Here is a 20,463-nt window from a genome sequence, read left to right on the forward strand (position 1 = left end):
CGTATTTTAAGAGTGACTTCTAGGCTAGAAGTTTGCAAAACATCAGCTGCTTATCCTTGTGTGGGGTTTTGTTTATGTCTTTCTTTTAAATCTATTTTTGGACTTCTGAATTTAGTACAGGTTGCTTAAAAAAATCAAATGCAAATATAAAATTCACCTGGAATCTGCTTTAGAACTTGTGTTAAGCCGTATCATAATTTTGTTTTCTGTTGTTACTTTTAAAGGAATGAATCATTTATACCATCTTGTGCTTTTAGTTTCCTATATGGTGAAAGAATTCTTTCCTCGTTTATTCTCTCCTTCCTTCTTCACTCTCTAGTCTGTGCAGAATTACCCAATCCAGGCTGCCCTGTGAGGGGGAAACTCGAACCCTTTGGTATTCCCTTTTATTTTTCAAAAGTAAAGCGTACTTTTTCAAAAGTCCATTTTCTCCCTTAGAACAAATAGCAGAGCGAGTGTATTAGCTAAGAGGAGACTCTTTCCTTAATTTTTGTCCCATTTATTGAAAACTCCAGTTTCTTCGCCGCGGGTTCTAATTTATTTTGCATTTCACACAGTGCACCGTAAACATAATGTAAAGTTTCAAAGCTTAATTAACAGCTACAGGATAACGGCAGGCCAAGATTTTAGAGGCATTTAAGCTTGGCTCCAAGAAAAAGAAGAGGCTTCCATGCGGGAAGCTGTGAACTTCTACCTCTTAAAATAATAAAACTCAGCAGATCCAGGAATCGTGGCTTTGCGCTCGATGCCAGGACCCACATACCTGCCTGCTGAACTTCTTTCGATCCAGTCTGCCTCTCACGGGAGCCATGCTCTGGAGCTGTTTTCACTTATGGAGATGAATGAGGTAGCCACAAGAAAAAAAAAAATTCCATGGCATTTCATCAAAGTTTGAGAAAATCCACCTTTAAGTTTCACAGTGATGGAGGTCTGGGCAGAGTCACAGCCACCTTGAACCCACCCTGGTCCGATGATGGGAAGGACAGAGGGGATTTCTCAGACCTGCAGCTGGGACAGAAGAGGTGCGGCCGCACCTGTGGTGTAGGGTGCTCGATACGGTCCCTTACCCTCCTTGCCCCTCAGTTTTCTCATCTGTAGAATGGGACTGAGAAGGGAACTACCCACAGGTGGGGCACTGTGCTCTCCAAGCTGCACCCATGAGCGTAACCAGAGAACAGTTAGGTCTGGCTTACGCCCCACTTCAACCGACCTTAGACCTCTCCGGGCCTCGGTTTACCCATTTTGTAAATGAAGGAGTTGAACTTTGGCCTCTGACATTTTCCTCCGGACTGGTGGAGGAGATGTGGGGCATGAGGAGGGCCGGATGTTTCAGGGCTCACATTCACTGGCCGTCTCAAAGCGGACTGGAGCATCTAGCCCAGCGGGGGATCCACGGTCAATACGCCATCATTTGCCTGAAATACACCATGTATAATTACCTATTATAAACGTCTTAATTATTTTGGCAGCTACACAGTTTCATCCCCATTGACCTATTTGTGTAGAAGGCTACTTTAGTATTTGAGGCACCTGTCCGGCCTTCTCAAATTTTAAAAAAGAAATACTAAGACCCTCCAAAAATCCCCTCAAGCTCTTCCAGGTTTAGGATTTATTTGCAAAGCAAAATGGTTTTCTGTTTTGTTTTGTTTTAAGCAAACTCGTCACCCAATGAGGGGCTTGAACTCGGGACCCTGAGATCAGGAGGGGCGTGCTCCCCCTGCTGAGCCAGCCAGGCACCCCATCAAGGCGGTGTTTTTATTGCCTTTCTGTAACCCAGCTCACGCCCCTTCTAAACCAAACGGGGGACCCCGCAGCGCTGGTCTGCGGGAGCCCGCACCCTGCGCAACTCGGTGCACACCCAGCCGCGCTCAGCCACCGCCAAACTGGACGTCGGGCCGTGGTGTAGCGCGGGAAGAAGGGTAAGGTGGCGACCCGCTTTAAGAGACCCTGCCTAGCCCCCTGGTGCTGTGGGGCGCCTCTGCCTTTGCAACCCTGAAGCTGAGGAGAGAAAGGAAGACTGGGCGAAAGCAGAGGGCCCAAGAGGCTGCAAAAGTTTCTTGGGCTCCCGGGGAGCGGGCGAAGGGCTGGCGTGGAGAGGGGCCCCCGGTGGGCAATCCCCCCCCCCCCCGTGGGAACGTTCATCTCATTTCGTGGCTGTGCAGAACTTAACCACAACGAGAACAATACATTAAGAAAGAAAACAAAAACCAAAAACCAAAAAACAAAAAAAACTTAGGAGGCCAGGCGGGACGGGTCCATGGGGATGAGCGCGCCCACCGGGGTCAACCCTGCAGGGCGGGCGGGGCCGGGGTGGCGCGCCCTCCCCAGAGCGGAAGAAAGCGGGATTCCCGAGGCTTCCTGCCTCTGCTCTAGGGGTTGTGCCGCGTGGCTAGCGCGAGCAGCCACCCCCCAGAGGGACCGGGTCCCTCGGACACGGGGTTTGCAAACGCGAACAAGCGCCAGGGTGCCTTGCAGGTTGGGAGGTCTCAGCCCAGGGGCCGCGCGGGGTCCTGTGCTGACAGCCGGGATGGAGGGAACCCGCCCGCTCAGGCCCGCTGCCCGGGAAGCGCCCCTGCGCGCGCTCCGGAATCCGCCCAGATTGGAGAACTTCCCAACCAGGAATGTCTCTCCCTCTCTAAAGAGGAGCCTATTTTAACCAGGTCCTTTCTCTTCTCCTCGACAATCTCGGTCTCCAGACCCCGAGTTGCCAGAGCAGGGCATGGAGCAGGAGGAGGTCCGCGCTGGGGACCGGGCCACGAGGGACAGGCTGTCCCGGAACTACAGGCCTGTGCGCCTGGCTGGGGCGCAGCCTTGGCCAGAGGCTCAGGAGTTCTTTTTTGGTTTTGTTTTGCTCTGTTTCTGAGCGAGGTGAGTTTTTTTTTCTGCCGTGTGTGGAGCTGAATTCAATGCCATTTTTCACCTTTCTTGCGTTTCCTTTCAGAATCCGCCCTTCCGCCCTGCGCGCCCCTAATCTGCCTCCGTCTTGGGCGCCCGGCCAGGCGCAGGTGAGGGCTCGTGGTTGCAGGTGCGGTTGGCGTCCTGGCCCCTGCAGGGACACCCAGGTCACGGGGGAGAGGACAGGGGGGAAGCATCTGAGATCAAGATCTGACAGCGCCACTAAGTCTACTTTATCTCTGGGCAATCACAGCTTCCTGCCTTTCCACGCACTCTCAGCAGCAGGGGTGGGTTTCATTTCAGGGTGAAGTGAATTAAATTCTCCCTCGTTTATCTATATCTGGGAGGTGTGGGTGAGGAGGGGAGCGAGTTGTTGGCTAGGACTTAATTCACTGGGGCCAGCCTCACTTGGAGAGAAAGGTCAGTGTCCTGGGTCCTGAGTAGTCCTTCCTGGATGCCTACACCTGTCTTGGTTTCGGTTGTCTTTAGTGTATGTATATATATTTGTAGCCCGATGACCCCCGGGCGCCCCAAAGCTTTCCTCCCTGTACTGAGCTCTTTGGTTGCAGACAGCCTCCTGTGATTTCAGCAATGAGCCTGGCCCTCTACCCTGCACCACGTCCTGCTTGTCCACAAGGTCAGGCTTTCTAGCCAAATAGACAGTGGGCCGTTGGGATCCCTAGAGAATGTAGGATAGAGTTTTAAGACTGTCTACTCTAGGTCGAACCCCTCCATAGGATCTTCCCCAAATCCCCTGCCAGGCTGGCAAGCAGCATTTAGAGGCTCAGCCTCCCCCAGCTCAAGCATCCTGCCTGAATTGATAATCTCCCACTGCAGTGTGACTTTTTAGGCAAATTCCTTAACTTTTCTAGTTTCTGTTTTCTGTGAACTTGAAACACACTCACACAGACACACCAACAACACTACACACTTACCTTGGCTGCTGGGTGGTTGTGTTGGGTTGTACATTTGTAAGCACTTTGGAAATTGGAAATCACCCGATTTTATGTGATGTAGATGAGGACCAGCTGTTATGCAGAGAGGTGTGTAATACATGTGGAAGAATGAAGGGATCTCACTAAACAGATAAATCAGATTAAAAATGAAAAGCTGAAACCCCACCATGCCTGGCAGAGGGATGTTCCAAGTTACCTGTATTCTTGGCCAAGGTTTAACTCCATTCTGTTCTTTTCAGAACGTGCTTCTACAAGGAAGTCTGAGGCCTCAGAAGCTTTGCCGAGGCCGGTGGTGGAGCGGGGTGCACGTCCCCATATAGATCTCAGGTTCCCAAGAGCTTGCAAAACCTCATGCTGAAAGAGGCCCGTTAAACCGCTTTGCCCACGTTACTGTGCCTTTTCTTGTCTCTACAGTGGGGCGGAGGGTGCCTGGATCACGTGTCGCAAGCACCAGCCACATCCCACCAGGACTCAGGTTGCTGAACCCTGGGCTGCTCTGACAAGCACAGGGCCAAGGGTGTGGCTGCGAGGATGGTCGCATTTGAGGTACATCCTGTGAAGGGCAGTTGGGAGGAGAAACTGATCATGCTATGTTGGTGTACCTCGGTCGCCTGAGTTAAGCGGTGGAGCCTGGATTCCAAGCCAGGCTCTCTGAGCCCTGACCCTGGACTTGGAGCCTCTTGGGCCCGGTACCTGGCACCTGGTCAGTGCCCGATGGATGAAACAAAGCACTTCTTGCTGTTTGAAGGAAGACCGGGCATGTCTCAGCCCTACCCCCGATAGCCTCCTTTATGAGTTGACTTTAGTTTTGAGGGTGGTGAGGGAAACCTGCGGCGTCCGTCACCGGAAGCACGTTTATTAGAGCTGAAGTCTTCCAAGCTTGCATTTGCTACTTTAAAACTCTTTGGACGGTAATGAATATGGATGGGGGGTAGCTGTCCATGAATATGGAGGAGCGGGTGCGCGGCGGATGGATTACTATTTAACATTAACTGCGGTGCGGGTAACCTTTCCTCTGGTCTGACTTCCCCGCAAGATTATCCTGAGCAGGGTCAGCCCCCCATGCTTTTGTGCAAAATATGATTAGTCACTTCTTGCCACATGTGCCTGGCCCTGGACCTTATTTGCCGTCCTATATAATTATTAGAAGAATCTTCTAATTTTATTTGAAATTCTAAGTTGACACGTATGTCAAAGTGCCATGACACAGCGTTGTGTGTAATTTCTCTTTTGTTAGCCTCATTTGGGCTCCTGAAGAATTACACTCACAGGAAACATCGGCTTCATTCACTTCCTCATTGTCACAGTTCCCTGCTGGACCTCTTAATTGTTGCCTGGAGGAATGGCTCCCCAAAGCAATGCCTGGCCCCTCATAGGTAAACAAGGGATGGCCCATGTAGGTGGCTTTGCCAGAGCATGAAACCACAGGCCACGGTTTTTTTAGAGTTTTCTCTTTGCACTTGCTGTTCCCTCTGTCTGGAATGCTTTTCCTTCCTGTTCATCTGCCTGGTGAACTTCTGTTGATTCTCTAACACTCAGCTCAAGCCTTCCATTTTGCAGGCCTCCCTTACCCCTGGGAATTGCCATCAACTACCCCCCACATACCCCTGTACCCTCTCTGTCATAGCCCTGTGACCCTTGGCTGCACCCAGATTTTTTTTTTTTTAAGATTTTATTTATTTACCTGACAGAGGGAGAGCACAAGTAGGAGAAGGCACAGAGGGAGAGGGAGAAGCAGGCTTCCCGCTGAGCAGGGAGCCCCATAGGGGCTCCATCCTGGGATCATGACCTGAGCCAAAGGCAGACGCTTAACCCACCCAGCCATCCCGGCGGCCCTGCATCCAGATTTCTATGTTGCTGTTCAGTATTGGGTGTCTGGGGTGTGTGTGTGTGTGTGTGTGTGTGGTTACAAATAGGGGCTCTGCAGTCAGACTTCATGTTTTGACCCTCCCCTCACTTCCTAACCCTGTGCCTCATTTGCGTCAGCGCGGGGAGGGGGCTGTGATCATATTGCCTGACTCCTGAATCGAGAGGCTTAAATGAGTTTCGTTGCTCGGTCGGTTTTGCCTTGCAACAGGCCTTCCATAGATACAGAGTATCATTACCCCATTGTCTGTCTCATGAGCTGTGAGCTTCCAGGGGCAGGGAGAGAGGCCTCTGTATTTACCCCCAATCCCTTGATGTAGTTGGTGCTGTGTTCCCAGCACCTGGTCTGTAAGATGTGCTCAGTTCCTGTTTCCAGAACAAACGAGACAGGCCGATTGCGGCTGGAGCGATCAGAGGTCCGCCATCGTCCTTCCTCCCTGGCCCGGCCTTAGTAGAGCACCTCCTTCATGCAGGCCTTGTGCGGAGCTCGGCAGTGGCTAAAAAGGGCAGAAAATTTTCCCCCTAATTCATGACAGAGTCGGGGTGACAGGAAGCACGTGGGCCGCATGACATGCTGGGACAAGAGAGAAATACGTCTGTGCTCCGAGACAGTGGGCCCCCTTTCAAAATGCGTCCTCCCCGCGTCTGACTCTTCTCACTGTGGGGCTGGGGTTGCTGTTCCTGGAGGCTAGAAGCTCAGGAGCTTGAAGCCAAAGGCCCGGGGTGGGGTGGGGTGGGGTGGGGTGCGGTGGGAGGGGTCGGAGGGGGGGATGGGGAGAGGCATTCACTGGCACAGGTGCCTTCCACACCTTCACGGGGTCTTATGTTTTTAAATCCATTTTCCTAGGGGCACCAGGGTGACTCGGTGGCTAAAGCATGTGACTCTGATGTTGGCTCAGGTCATGATTTCAGGGTCGTGAGATCGAGCCCTGAGCCCGGCTCCATATGCCCTGGGCAAGGAGCCCACTTAGTAAGATTCTTTCTCTCTCCCCCTTCCTCTGCCTTTCCCTCCCTCCTACTGCTTACATGATCTTTCTTTTTTTCTCTCTCTCTCTCTCAAAAAATTAATGAATACATAAATAAAATAAAATAATTCATTTTGCTAAAGACCTCTACCCCAGCTGCTTTAAGCTTCAGGCCCCATCAGGGCTGGATCTGGTTCGCGGGTGCACTGTGGGGCTTAAATATACTTCCTGATGCTCCCGTGGCTTGAATAGTGAGAACCTACTATGAGCCACACATGTGTAAGTTTGCACCAAGTCACAGCCAGACTCAGCATGGGACAGAGCCCACTTCATAATCAGACCAGGTCCGGCCTCTGGCCCCCTCGCTCCCTGGAGTCCAGCTGGGCTCTTCCTCTTTCCTGACCGCACAGTGCACTGATGGTCTCCGTGCCATCAACTGGGCTTTCCTCTCCATCGCCAGAGGCTTCCCCTACCCCTCTGCCTGCCACCGCCTTCAAAATGCCCCTTCTCCCCGAGTTCCCCCGCAAACCGATGCCACTCCCACACCCTGTTCCCTGGCACGCCGCTCAGCCGGTTTGGCCGTCCTCACCTGGGATTAGACTTTGCCCCTGATGTTCTGTCTTCCCCACGCAACGGTGAGTACTTTGCCGGGAGGACTCAGTCTTATCCCCATTCATACTGCGGAATGTTGAGGCTGATGTGTGCGAACCCAGCTGGTCTCCTCTTCTTTCTCCGGGGAAAGGAGGGACTACGGTGGGAGATGTGAGGAGGAGGTGAGGAGGGAGGGAAAGGCGGGGAGAGGAAGAGTGGAGTTCTTGTATGTTGACAAATGAGTGCTAGAAAGAAGGCATGGTATAGTTTTGGGGGAGAAAGAGATTATTTGGGCTGGACCGAGAAGGGTCCTCACCTTGACTCTGAAGGCAAACGAGGCAGCTTGCGTTGGAAGTGACCAGAGAATTGGAGGGGACATGATCTTGTGCTTGGGACAAGGCATCTGTGGTCCTCAGTCTTGTGCCCACCCTGGTTTATGGGGGGAGTGTTAAAAAAAAATAAAATGGAAATGATTACCGTTCACAAGCAATATCCAAGTATTTACATTTGAAGCAACCGCTCCTAGAAACAATGGCTCTTTGTGCTCAGAAATCATCTGTTGCTAATATCAATCACATGTTGAAAGGGGTCTCCACTAAAAGTCTTGCTGTAGATCAGAAGCTGGCGAATCATTCTTCTCTGTTCTTGAGGCGCCATATTCTGCCGTACCCGTCAGAGCGGATAGCATAGAAGTTAAATTTTCTTTGATACTGGCATGTGCCATTGCAAAAATCAAACACATTGTTTTTTGACAAGGCTTGAGGACTAGAATTTAGAAAAGCACTTGGTATGGGAAATGACTGAATTAATACCATTGAAATCGTGGTTATAAAGATTGATAAGGAAGGTTCATTCACTAAAAAATATAAAGGCAGATTTAATAACGATGGCATTCATCATCCGTCAAACGCACTTATTAAGCACCCGCAGGTACTTGGCAGTCTGTGGCGTGCCGCACAAAGTTAGACAGACGCCATCCCTATTCATCGGAGAGCTTGCCATTGTACGCCTCCTTCACTGGGAGCACAACTTCCCCCCTTGTCACGGGCGCCTGAAAGACACTCCTTGTCATTATTTATGCTGTCTGGTTTTCTGATTTTCAAGGGTGGGGGCAGGGGCTTTTTTGTTATTTCTTTTAATTTTATGACACGAGGTGGCATTCCAGCCTCCAGAGATGTCAGCTGTCAGTGGGCCAGCTTGCAGGTGGGAATGACCCTTGTATGTGTTCCCAGCACCAGCAGGAAGATGTCCCTTGTGGGACATCGTGTTACCCCTCGGAGCCCCTGCAGGGCTTTGCCTGCACCTCTGTTGAGCAAGCGCCCCTGTACGTTCTGCCCATCTTGGTCTAGATGGTGGGCGAGCTGAGGGCAGGGGTCCCCCAGCCGCGAGCACTTAAACCCCAGCTCCCTGTGCCACTTGCTGGAGATCAGCACTGTGGTTGCCTGCCGAGGCCACAGAAGAGTCTACAAAGCAATAGAAGGTCAGTGGTAGATCTTATCCAGTGTCTGTTATATTCAGCGCCTGACGCGTTTTGTCCAGGAGGCATGGACACACCGGGATATATGGGGTTGCCCGGGGAGGGGCTGCTCACTCAAGTAACTGAAAGTGGGCTCCAGGCACACTGAAAATGAAGGGTGGAGAAAGTTCTCCTCCAGCTTCCTCCCAGGAAGGGTGTTGTCAACTGGCATTCCGTGGGGCGATGACCTGTGCCCGCGAACTCCAGATCACAGGCAGCAGCAAGGAAAATGCATCCAGTTCAAGATTTTTAAAAAAGACCATTCTTGGGGAGGGGGTGGGGGGGGGTAGATGGCCAATGCTGCGTTTTCATTTCATGTGATACTCTTGAGTTGTAGAGATGTTGACATAAAAAGGAAATCAAATTTCAGACCATTTTTGTAGATTTTGAAACTCTTGGTCAAGTTGTTTGCCCTTCTGCCCAAATATGCCTCATGCCAAGAGCTGAGTTATACGTGTCCCAGACGTTTGCAAGATAACTTTTGTTCTTCCGGATTAATCTGTAGCCTTATTGGTGGAGCAATGGAATTAGTAACACAGCGAGTTTCCTTTATCACCTCGGCCAGTGGGAAGCTCAGATATTCATGTTGTCACTGAAGGAGGGAATTTCCTGGCACATTACTTTTTCCTAAAAGCGGAACCTTTATACTCTCTTTTAATTTGTTTTGTCCCGTTCCATGTGTATATTTTTATTACCAACAGCTTCAAATCCTTTTGAAAGTGAAATATGTATTTTTGCATTTATATGTATATAAATGTCAACTATATATAGTACATGGTTGTGTGTGTTTTTATACATATGTATTATGTACACATGCATACATGAATATATGTGCACACAGATACACGCGTCCTTCCCGCATCCCCTCAACAGCATTTATGGGACATCTGCTGGTTGCCAGGCTCTGTTTGGTGCACAGAGGAACCCGGCCCCACACAGGGTAGCCTCCTTCTTTTATGTGGTTCACCTGCTGAAGGAGCCAGACTAGGTTGAAAATGACACAATACGCTGATGTGCTTTGGAACAGAGGGGAGGGAAGGAATCTCGGCTTTGCTGTTTGTCCAAACTCTGCTCTTCCCCTCAGCTTCAACATTGAATCTGTCCCCCATCTCTGTCCTAGCTCTGTGTATCTCCATCCACCCACCATGGTCATGGCTCACATCTCCAACCATTTCTCATCTGGCAGCTCTTCCTCTATTCTTCTTTACATTTGTCCGTTTTTTTTTCCCCTAAAATATAGTTTTTTTTTAATCTCTTAAGCTTCCTACCGAGGATCCCCCCCCCACCCCGTGATGGTCCTAGGAATGTTGGTCGTAGGTGGTGCTCACTCTGAGTTTCTGGCTTTGTGTGTATCATCTCATTTAACCCTAGGAGGTAATCACAGTGAAAATTCCCATGTGACAGGGAGGGAGCTGATGCTCACTGGCTGAAGCCACCTGCCTGGCCCCCGCTGCTGCATCAGCGCCCTTGGACTCCAAGTTCATGGCCTCAGCTCTCCTGATGTTCGGGATCCTGCTGCTTTGTGGCTTTCCGGCTTCTGGTCCTTGGCCGTGGCTCTGAGCTGATTCCTGTGTGTCTGCTGCATTTTCCTCGAAGGAATTCCCTGCTCTGTTCAGTGACTCCTTTTGGGGTTCTGGGCAGATCTTCCCAGCACTGGTGAAAGGTGCAGGCAGCTGCCTGCAGGCCACATGCCACATTGATGAGGTACCTTTTGTAAGTGATGGCCAGACTCTGCCTGCAATTCTGGGCACCAGATGTCTCAAGGGGCAGAGCTATCTGGGAGCAGGTTCACAGGAGCAGGTCATGCGAGCTGATCAAGTGCTGGGTGGTGAAGTGGCCGTGGGGATCCAGGCATTCAACAGGACGCTGGTGCTCTCCCAGACTGCTTCACAGAATGCATGGTTCCTCCACGAAGACTTGGCTGCAGCCCACCCTCAGAGTCACCCTCTCCCCAGATTCCGGTAGTAGCCCTTGAGAACCAGCAATGATAGTGCGGTCTTGTTGCTCAGATGCCTTTGGTTGCAAGTGACAGAAACCAGCTCAAGCTGGTCTAAGCAACGCCTAGTCCCCTTTGCTTCCTGGATCCTTGCCTTCACCCACTTGGCTTGTCATTTCCTTGCACGCAGCGGGCGCCTGTGCTGTGTCCTTCCTACGGCGGTGACTATTGCACTGAGCCCAGAGAAGATGCTCAGTAAATTCCTTGACCCCTTTGTAGCAGTTTGGGATCCACCAGTGACTAAAACAAGTCCTGCCTTCCTAGGACTTGCATTCTTCAGAGGAAGAGACAATCAATGCCACGCATGATACATCTGATTATGTAGTGTGTTAGGAAAAAGGAAGTTAGAACGGGATAAGGAGGGGAGAGTGCTGGCGGGGGAAGGGGTCAGGGAGGGAGTCGGTCACAGTATCAAAGAGTAGAGTAAGGGTAGTCCTCATAGACAAGGGAAGGAGACCTAAGGGGCTATGTGTGGGAGCCATGTGGTATTCTGGGTGGGGCGGCATTCTAGAATGACCAGCAGTGATCCGTCGGTCTAGAAGGACACACAGGCCGTGAGTCCAGAGTGTGCTGGGAGTGTCTGAGGACCAGTAAGGAGGCTGGGGTGGCTGGGGCCCGACATTTAATTTTTCCCGGAGCGTGGATGGAAGATTCCTTTTTGGGTGCACACTTCTGCTCGACATTGGCTTGTCTCGCACTTTGGAGAGGTCAGCCTGAGAGTGAAGGCTTCATCTTTCACTTGAACTGTTCTGTCTCTCAAAGAGGGATGCCCATCAGGGTTCTGGTCATGTGTGTTGTGTTCCAAGGAATTTTTTTTTTTTTTTTTTAAAGCGCGGCCCAGAGAGCTGCTTCTGTTTGTAGATAAATTTCAAAAACATCGTCTTCCAGCTGCTGTCTCCACAGCACATTTTGGAGGCCTGACATTTAAAATCCTGGAAACTCAGCCTCCAGTGTGTCGTATCTCTTTGGAAATGATGAATTTCAAATGAACGCAAGTTAATGTAGTGCTTGTGAAGGGCGCCAGACAAACCGTGTTCAAAACTGTAGACTCTCGACAAAACAGGTCCAGCAGGGCCGCTCTCGGCAGATGGCTCTGCCCTCCCAGCCTTGCACACACCCAGACGTCGCCTCTCAGTGTGAGAAGGTAGTTCCTGTTTACTTCCCTTCGCTATCTCGCCTGTGGGTGACCACGCGATTCCCAGGGAGTTGTCTAGCCTCCTGCAAATTAGAAATTGGATAAGTAATCAAGTTTTGATTTTAGTTGGGATTTTTGGTGTCGGGCAGAGGCAGTCAGGAGCGCTTGGAGGGTCAGGGTGGAGTTTTGTAGCTCCTGTCTATCTGTTGCTTTGGTCTAGGCCCCTTGAACAAGTGTTAGCTGTAGATGACCGCCTCTCAGCAGTAATGCTGACCAATAGTGATCTCAACCCTTGACATTCGGGGATGGATAGTTCTTTGCTTGGGGAGTGGTTTTGTCAGTTGGAAGATGTTAATCCACATCCCTGGCTTCCCCCACCAACATTCTAGTAGCCCCTCTTCGTGGCAACCAAAACATCTCCAGACATTGCCAGATGGCCTCTGAGCGACAGCATCTCTGTTGACCGTCCCATTCCCATACCTGGGTGACACTTAGCAGCCCCTCTTTTTAAGAAATGGTCTTGCAGGGGCACCTGGGTGGCTCAGTGGGTTAAGCCTCTGCCTTCGGCTCAGGTCATGATCTCAGGGTCCTGGGATCGAGCCCCGCATCGGGCTCTCTGCTCAGTGAGGAGCCTGTTTCTCCCTCTCTCTCTGCCTGCCTCTCTGACTACTTGTGACCTCTCTCTCTGTCAAATGAATAAATAAAATAAAATATTAAAAAAAAAAAGAAATGGTTTTACAAACGTCATGCTGTTGCCATAACAATCCATGAGTGGGACGGGGATTAGACCTCACAATAGTGAAGGCGGGAACACCCACTTTTTCTTTTCTTATTCTAAGAGTAATTCGTGTTTATTGTAAAACTTGGGAGCAGAGCACACTACACGATCCAACTAGAATTCATCTGTGTTCTCACCAGCCGTCAGCAAACTGCCATTTAAGGGATCTAGTCTTTTCTATGCATGCATCGAGGTGAGCAGCAATGGATACACTTTTGTTACAAAAATAAGATCATGTTTTTATACTGTGTCCTACTCTATTCTCTTCTGGGCGTGCCTCCTAGATGTGTCTCATGCTATTAAATATTCTTCGCTGTGATTCTAACCACCGCGTGGTATCGCATCATGGAGATGGGTTGTCATGTACTCATCAGGCCCCTATTATTGGCAATTAGGTCGTTCCCAGTTTTCCTCTGTAAACGTGAGCTTTGGCTATTCCCTTTTCAGATTTAGAAACACTGGGGGCAGACTGGGAAATCGAATACTGGGCTTTGGTTGAGAGGGAGAGGGTGAGGTGAACTCCAACGAGTTGAGGCTGACATCAGGTCTTGATGCTTTGGTCACCTGGGAGGGAGAAGGTGGCTCCACTGACATGAGGTGGGATGGAGGAAAGATGTTGAGTTTGGTGGCGAGTCTGCTCACTCTGACACCGAGCTCTTAGACAAATGAGGTGCACGACAGCTGAGTAGAAACAAGGGTCCAGGCTTGAGAGAGCCAGCAGGAGTGAGCTTCCTAGAGGTGGGGTTGAAGCCTGTAGTGCAACGCTGTCCAACAGGCGTCTAACGCAAACCACAAGCGTCGTATTCACATCTCTTGTGGCCAGAGTAAAAACGTAAGTTAGAAGAAACAGGTGAGACTATTTTAATAATGTATTTTATTTAACCCAGTATATCCGGATTATGATTTCACTGTGTGATACTAGCTACATTTCAAATGCTCAATAGACTCATGTGGTTAGTGACTTCCATAGTGGACTGGATAGCGCTGGGGCACCCTATCACAGCAGCACTCCCTTTGTCCCCCAGGGGATATTTAATAATGCCTGGACACCTTTTGGCTGTCACCACTGGAGGAGATGCTATGGTACCTAGTGAGTCAAGGTCAGGGATGGAGCAAAACATCCCACATTTGCAGAGGAAAGTCCTCCAAGCAAAGAAATATCCAGCCCAGATTGTCTTTGGTGCTAAGGTTGAGAAATAGTTGTGTGCAGCTAACCTTTGTTCAAGGGGCCATGGAGTTCACCCGTGTCAGACACAGTTCAGGAGCCTCATGGCATCCTCAGGGCCACTCTAGGAGATAGCCATTGCTGGCATCCGCTGGTTACTGGTGAATGAACTGAGGTCTAGAGAAGTCAGGTGCATCTATCCAAGGTCCTGGAGCTGGGTCTCAAACTTGGGCTGTCTGAGTCAAGAATAGAGAGAGTGTCTACATGGACCTAAGCATGGGCAGCACCTTCAGCTCAAGGTCTCATCTGCAGCTGTTGCCGAATAAGCTTGGCACTCTTATATTCCTCCTTTGTCTTTGATTTTTTTTTCTTTAATTAAGCGTATTTACTTCCTCACATCGGTATGGTCAGGTGGAACACTGTCTAGTCTCCTGTGGCTACTGATGGGCTCTGTAGTCTTGGGCAGAGCAGTTAAACACTGAATTTGAGGCATTTTCATCTGTAAAATGGGCACAAATAACACCTCAAGGATTAACATGGGGGCTGAACACATTAACATGCTTGGAAGCCTTCAACGCCTATCCACCCGGTAGTTGGTATATCTGAGACAGGACAGTATCACCACATCCTTGGTCTAAACAGTCTGTCACCAGTAAAGGAAAGGATCCGACGCCTGATTTTTGAAGAGCCCGAAGGACGTGCACACCTCATCGTCTTGAAGCTCACAATTGGGCGTTCGAGATGCTGGACAGCAGAATGATGTTTCTTGAGCATTTCAAAGAACAGCCCTTGCCAGAATGCTTCTCTGTGCCTGGTGCCTTGAAACATTTTAGGAGCCGTCTGATTTGGGAGGCAGAATAAAGCTGAAGAGAGGTAGCATCCAAAATAGCACATTAAAAAAAAAAAAAGTCTGAGCAAGGGCATTTGCAGTATGGAAGCAGAATGTTAATTGAAATCTGACTTTGCCAACAGGAGCTTTGGAAAGAGCCCAATCAGGATTAGACTAATTAAGAAATCTTTAAAATTGAACAGGTTGGACTGTCTTAAAGAAGAATTGAACCAAATGAAAACTATATGCTAAGGAATGTGACTCCAGAGGCTTGAAAAAGGAAAACAAACAAACCCGAAAATATGTACAGGAAAGTCAAAGGAAGGCAGCAGCGACCCTGGCTCTGTGGACGGGAACGAGTCAAACGTGCCAAACAGGAAACTACATTTTCTAACAGGTCTCTGACACTGGCCGGCTGGTGTCCTTGTTAGGCTGGGACGCCGTTCACACCACCTTGCCGATAAGCTGGTTTTCTTCTTCTTCCTCTCTCTCTCTCTCTCTCTCTTTTTTTTTTTTTTTTTTTTTTTTTTTAGGGACCAGTTCCCTCATCCTTGCACCAAACGTGAAAATCCCAAATATCCAAACGAACGCATTTTTATTGCACCGCATTGTGTAATTTTTAAGATGTGTTCACCCGGCTTATCTCTCGGCTTCACCTCCTTTGTTTCCCACCAAGCCAATCAAGAAGTCTTTATTTTAATGCGTTGCTAAATAAAGTAGTCGTTCTACAAAAAGCACAGATAAGACGCCTAATTTTTAAGGTTGTGCTAAGTACTGAGCTAGCCTGACAGCCTATATTTAGGATAATGATTTATTTGCTCTTTGGGAAAGCTAACAATTTACTGTAAAATTTTGGATACAAAAGGTGAGGTTTTACCAACCACACAATATAATCAATAGTGTTACTCGGTACATCGGAAGATTCCAGTCTTACCGAAAAATATTTTGACAAGACTTCAAACAGTTAAAACTTCAACGTATTTGCTCATTATTGGAAACAGTAGTGTGTGTGTGTGCCGACTGCATCACAATAAATATTTCTGTGATCGGGAAACTTGTTATAGTCCAACAGCAAGTTTGCTCAAGCCTTAAATTATTTTTCCTAATCTGTAAATAATGTTGACATTACTTTGGCATTATAATAAATATTAAGGCTATTTGGAAGTGAATATGCTAGTTAGATGCCTGCCTCACAAAACAAACTTATTTATATTATTGGCACATAGGATAAAAAACATCACAGGCTTCTGCATTTGGCAAAGCAGGCTGACATATTTCGTATTATCATTACATTTGTTTGGGGGTTCAAAAGTCATATAATTAATGCACTAATAAACTACTTTGTAGAGCTGTTTTTCAGAAGCACATTACCAAATGCTTTTTAAATAACATAATAGCCCAAGTCTTGTTCACAATAAATAGCAATTGATAATAAAACAGTTAACGGAATGGTTTAACCATTTTTTATTAACAACAAGTAATGTGACTTTAGAACATGGGGAGGAATAAACAAGGGAGAAAATTGAAGTTTTCAGAGTAATTTTTGCAGGCAAATGGATTGTGATTTGTGGGAAAGATACAGAAAATAAAATCTAGATGCTGGGGGTTACAGAGAGGGATTTTTCTATGGGCTGCGGTGCCGTTCTTCTGTACGAAATCAGAAGGGGAAGGAAAGAGGTCCTAGCAGAAGGAATAAAAAGGTTCCCATAGAAATGTGGTTTTTAATATCGGAAAAACTGCCCCTGTTCCCATTGTACCACTTTTCCTTAAACTGATCACATCATCCTTATCTGTCCTTTTGGTATCATCCATCCATCCACTGGCAAAACCTGTGGGATAGGGCAGTCACGTGCCCCGTGCATGAGAGTTGGAGGGCGGGCTCTGGCGTGAGTTCTGGGTTTCCGTGGCTTTTCTAGAAAACACAGGCATGCTTCCTAGGCTCTGCAGATGTCAGTGGGTGTCAGTTGTCCCACATCTTTCTCCCCTAATAAACTGAGTGGAGGTCTATGTGCATATTTGAAGCCAAATCAAATTAGACCAATATGGTGATTTTTAAAAAAATAATAGATGAAAAAAAGAGAAGCAAACCCTTATTTTTGGGTGAAACTGTAGAGGGTTGAGTGCCCCACCAGCGACCTGCCACCTGCAGGAAGCTCCTGAGAGATCACATCCTCACCGTCATTGTCATGGCTATAGCTGAGCTCCACTTGTCTCCTCATGGGTGGGACACCTGGGAACTCCGGGAGCACGGCTGATCATTTAGTGCAACTCCGCTGAACATTCACTGTGTGCAAGGCCCTTTGCATGGCACTGTTTCGCACTTCCTGGTTTGTAAATTGCTTTCTCATTCCTGGCTTTGTGTCCACACCAAATATCTGGATTCCTCTCTTTCTCTTATATATGGTCCAGTTCATCAAGAGATCTTATCTGTCCTGCCTTGAAAGGATCCGTGCTTCCCACCTCACTGAGGTCTTTGTCAGCATGCCTTCCCAGGAAGATCTTCCCTGATGCCCTCGGGGGCGCCCGCCCTCCCTGGTCTCTCCATCTGTCCCCTGCTTTGCTTTACTTCCTGGCACCTGCCACCTCCTCTGACCACAGGCCATGCCCATGTGTTTCTGTATTCGCTGTCACTTTCCTCCTGCTAAGGTGTCAGCTCCATGGGATCTCATCTCTTCTGTCCACTGCTGTATGCCTTGCACCTGGTACACAGCAGGTGCTCAATACATGTTACCTGAGTACACAATAGGGAAGACTGGTGAGACACTATTCCTATGTTATGCATAAAGAAACCGAGGTCCAGAGAACCCTGTCATCAGGACACCGCAGCGAAGCAGTTGCAGAGCCTGTCCTCTGTCCCCAGGTCCAGGCTCCAGTCTCTCAGTCTGACTTCCAGTTACCCGGAGCACGTGGGGTGCACCCATTAGCTCACCTCAATGTGCTGCCCCCTCTGTAGTTATCATTTACAGGAATATGTTTGCGATATGGGTAAGTCTGCATTCCTGTGGCCGGTGAGGTCATTTTTAATTTCTTCATCCTCACATTTAGAAGTGATCTCACAGGAGTGACTAGGAGCTCAGTCCATTAAGAATCCGCCTCTTGGTTTTGGCTCAGGTCGCGATCTCAGGGTCATGGGATCAGGCCCCACATCAGGCTCTCTGCTCAGCTGGGAGTCTGCTGGAGATTCTCCTTCTCCCTCTGCGCACCCCCCCCTCCCACCACCACACTCTCTCTCCCGATCTGTCTTTCAAATAAATAAAGACGTCTTTTTTTTTTTTTTTTTTAAAGAAGTGACCTTGCAGTCAGACCTAATAATGCAGATGTTGTCTGTGGTTGGTGAATATGTTTGAATCCTTAATGACTGGCAGAGGGGACCCCCCCACACACACCTTCTGCATGCTCTCTCTGCAGCAGGCTTTGCTGACCACTGGACTCTGGGCTCTCTGGCAAGATGGGATTAGGAGCCAAGAATGAAGGGTGGACAGAAAGGAAAAGACTGGAATCCGGGGAAACAGTGCTGGAGGGGAGGACTGGGTTGGGTGGAAGAAAGTGGAACAGAAGGGGAACTGCACCCCAGGGGCCTCGAGTGGGAGGAGTCCATGGACCCTTGTGATTCTAGAAAAAGAATGGATCCTGGGGAAGTTTCGAGACTGGCTCAGCTCTCTGCTTTTGACTATAGGATGACTCTTTTAATGCTTATATTTCTGAACAATATCTATTTTTGTTCTTGGAACAAAACTAGAAAACATTTATTGCAGAATAAAAAAAAAGATACAGGAAAGTCTAAGACAATAATTAAAATTATCTGTAAACTCACCACCCAGAGAAAATTATCAACATTCAGATGTGTTCCTTCAAAGTAGCTTTCTTGCTGTGTTCATATATAATTTTTACAAATGTGTGTTTGGTTTTTTGTATTTAATATTAAGTCATGAGCGTTTCCCCTCTCTCAGTAGATATTCATTAAAATATAATTTTAATGACAGTTTGAAGTCCCTGGGTTGGGCATGTCATAATTTAATAAACCATCTCTCAATAGTCAGATGGCTTCCCATTTTTCATGATTATAAAAATGCTGAGGGAAACATTCTTGTTTGATACATGAATGGGAGACCACATCTGGGACTGTCTTTTGGTTGTAGATTCCCGGGAGTGGAGCTCCCGCGTCGAGAGGCGTGAGTTTAAAACCCTTGGTGCTGCCGTCAGAGTTGTGAACCTAAGTTTCCCTCTTGTCCTTCTGACAAGGCTGTCTTGAGAATGGAATAACATGCCATCCCCATGAATTCTCCGTTGTTCTCATGCTGCTGTGATACGCAGCTTTGTCATTCCCATGCACCTCAAATAAGACCCTCCAGCTAAGGAAAATCTGGACAAGTTTGCTCCCCCTTTCTTAAGAACACTTACGCTACACAGGAAACTGGGGCACAAGACACAATTTAAAAAAGATTCTCTTCTGCTTTGGGAAATTAAATCTAAACACGTATTTTAGAAACTGCTGCAAATTTCGCTAAGCTACAGTGTTTTCCTTCGAAGTCTAGGACATATGGTTAGTCTTCCAGTGTTACTAGTAACAAAGTCCTGAAAATATTAACTATTTCATTCTTCCGAGGATAGTGTAAAATTATCCTTTATTTTCTTTTTTGCCTCCCACACTTTGGTTTTAACAAAAAACGAGACATTCCTATTATAAGTAATTACAGCCCTTCTGTTACAGTCTTTCAGAGCCATAAAATTAGCTATTGTACTAAATAATTAGCACATGCCATTCAGAATATCCTAAAAATTATACGCAACATCAAGCAGGAACTATACGCTGACACTTGGCCACGTTCTCTAGAAAACTGCTCAGTGAAAATTAAGTATTGGCAACAGGTGCCTTGCAAACAATTTATTAATGGTAAAAAAAAAATGAAGCATTTGAATGACGGCATGTGAAAACGTTTTCAAGTTTGGGATTGTCTGAACTCTGACTTCTTAAACACAGTCTTGCTGGCTTGCGCAGTAATTGTATCCTTGAGGATAATTCCACCAGTGACGTTCCCTGCAGCTGATTTCAAGCTTACCCACAGCCAGTGGAGTCTCCCCCAGTCTGAGGAGGTCTCCCGGGGAGGATGGGACCCCTGAAATGTTGCTAGCTCCAATGCGTGGAGGCTGCCCCTGGAAGACAGTCAATCCTCTGTTTTGCTCCCGCAATCAGTGGGGGTTACATTTACATTATTTTTCTTCAATATGAACTCAATGTGGCTGTTTTGAAGGGTTTTCTGGCTTTGCAATTGGGTAAGGACCTTGATGATTTTTTAAAACTGTAGATGGACAAGCCTGTTTATTTTGTACAGGCAGGATCCTTGCCGGCCCTCTACCCGGGGGCACATGGCTTATTGAGACCGTGTGTTTTAGGAGTCTCCTACTGAATATCACAACACAATTTGACTTTTTGGAATGATTTAGCTCAAATTAGGGAAGAGTCTGACCTCTACAATTTTTTTTAAGACTTTATTTATTTATTTATTTATTTATTTATTTACAGAGCATGAGTGGAGGGAGGGGCAGAGGGAGAGAGACTCTCAAGCAGACTCCCGGTTGAGCATGGAGCTCAACCTGGGGCTCCATCTCCCGACCCTGAGATTATGACTTGAGCTGAAATCAAGAATCGGATGCTTAATGGACTGAGCCCCCCAGATTTGCTTCATTAGCATACAGGTAGAAATGAGTACTGATCTGAAATTCAGGCTTGGTACAGTTTGATAAAGTGAAAGAGTTCTGTGCTTAAATTA

Source organism: Meles meles, chromosome 6 (genome assembly GCF_922984935.1).
Source record: "Meles meles chromosome 6, mMelMel3.1 paternal haplotype, whole genome shotgun sequence".
NCBI lineage: Eukaryota > Metazoa > Chordata > Mammalia > Carnivora > Mustelidae > Meles > Meles meles.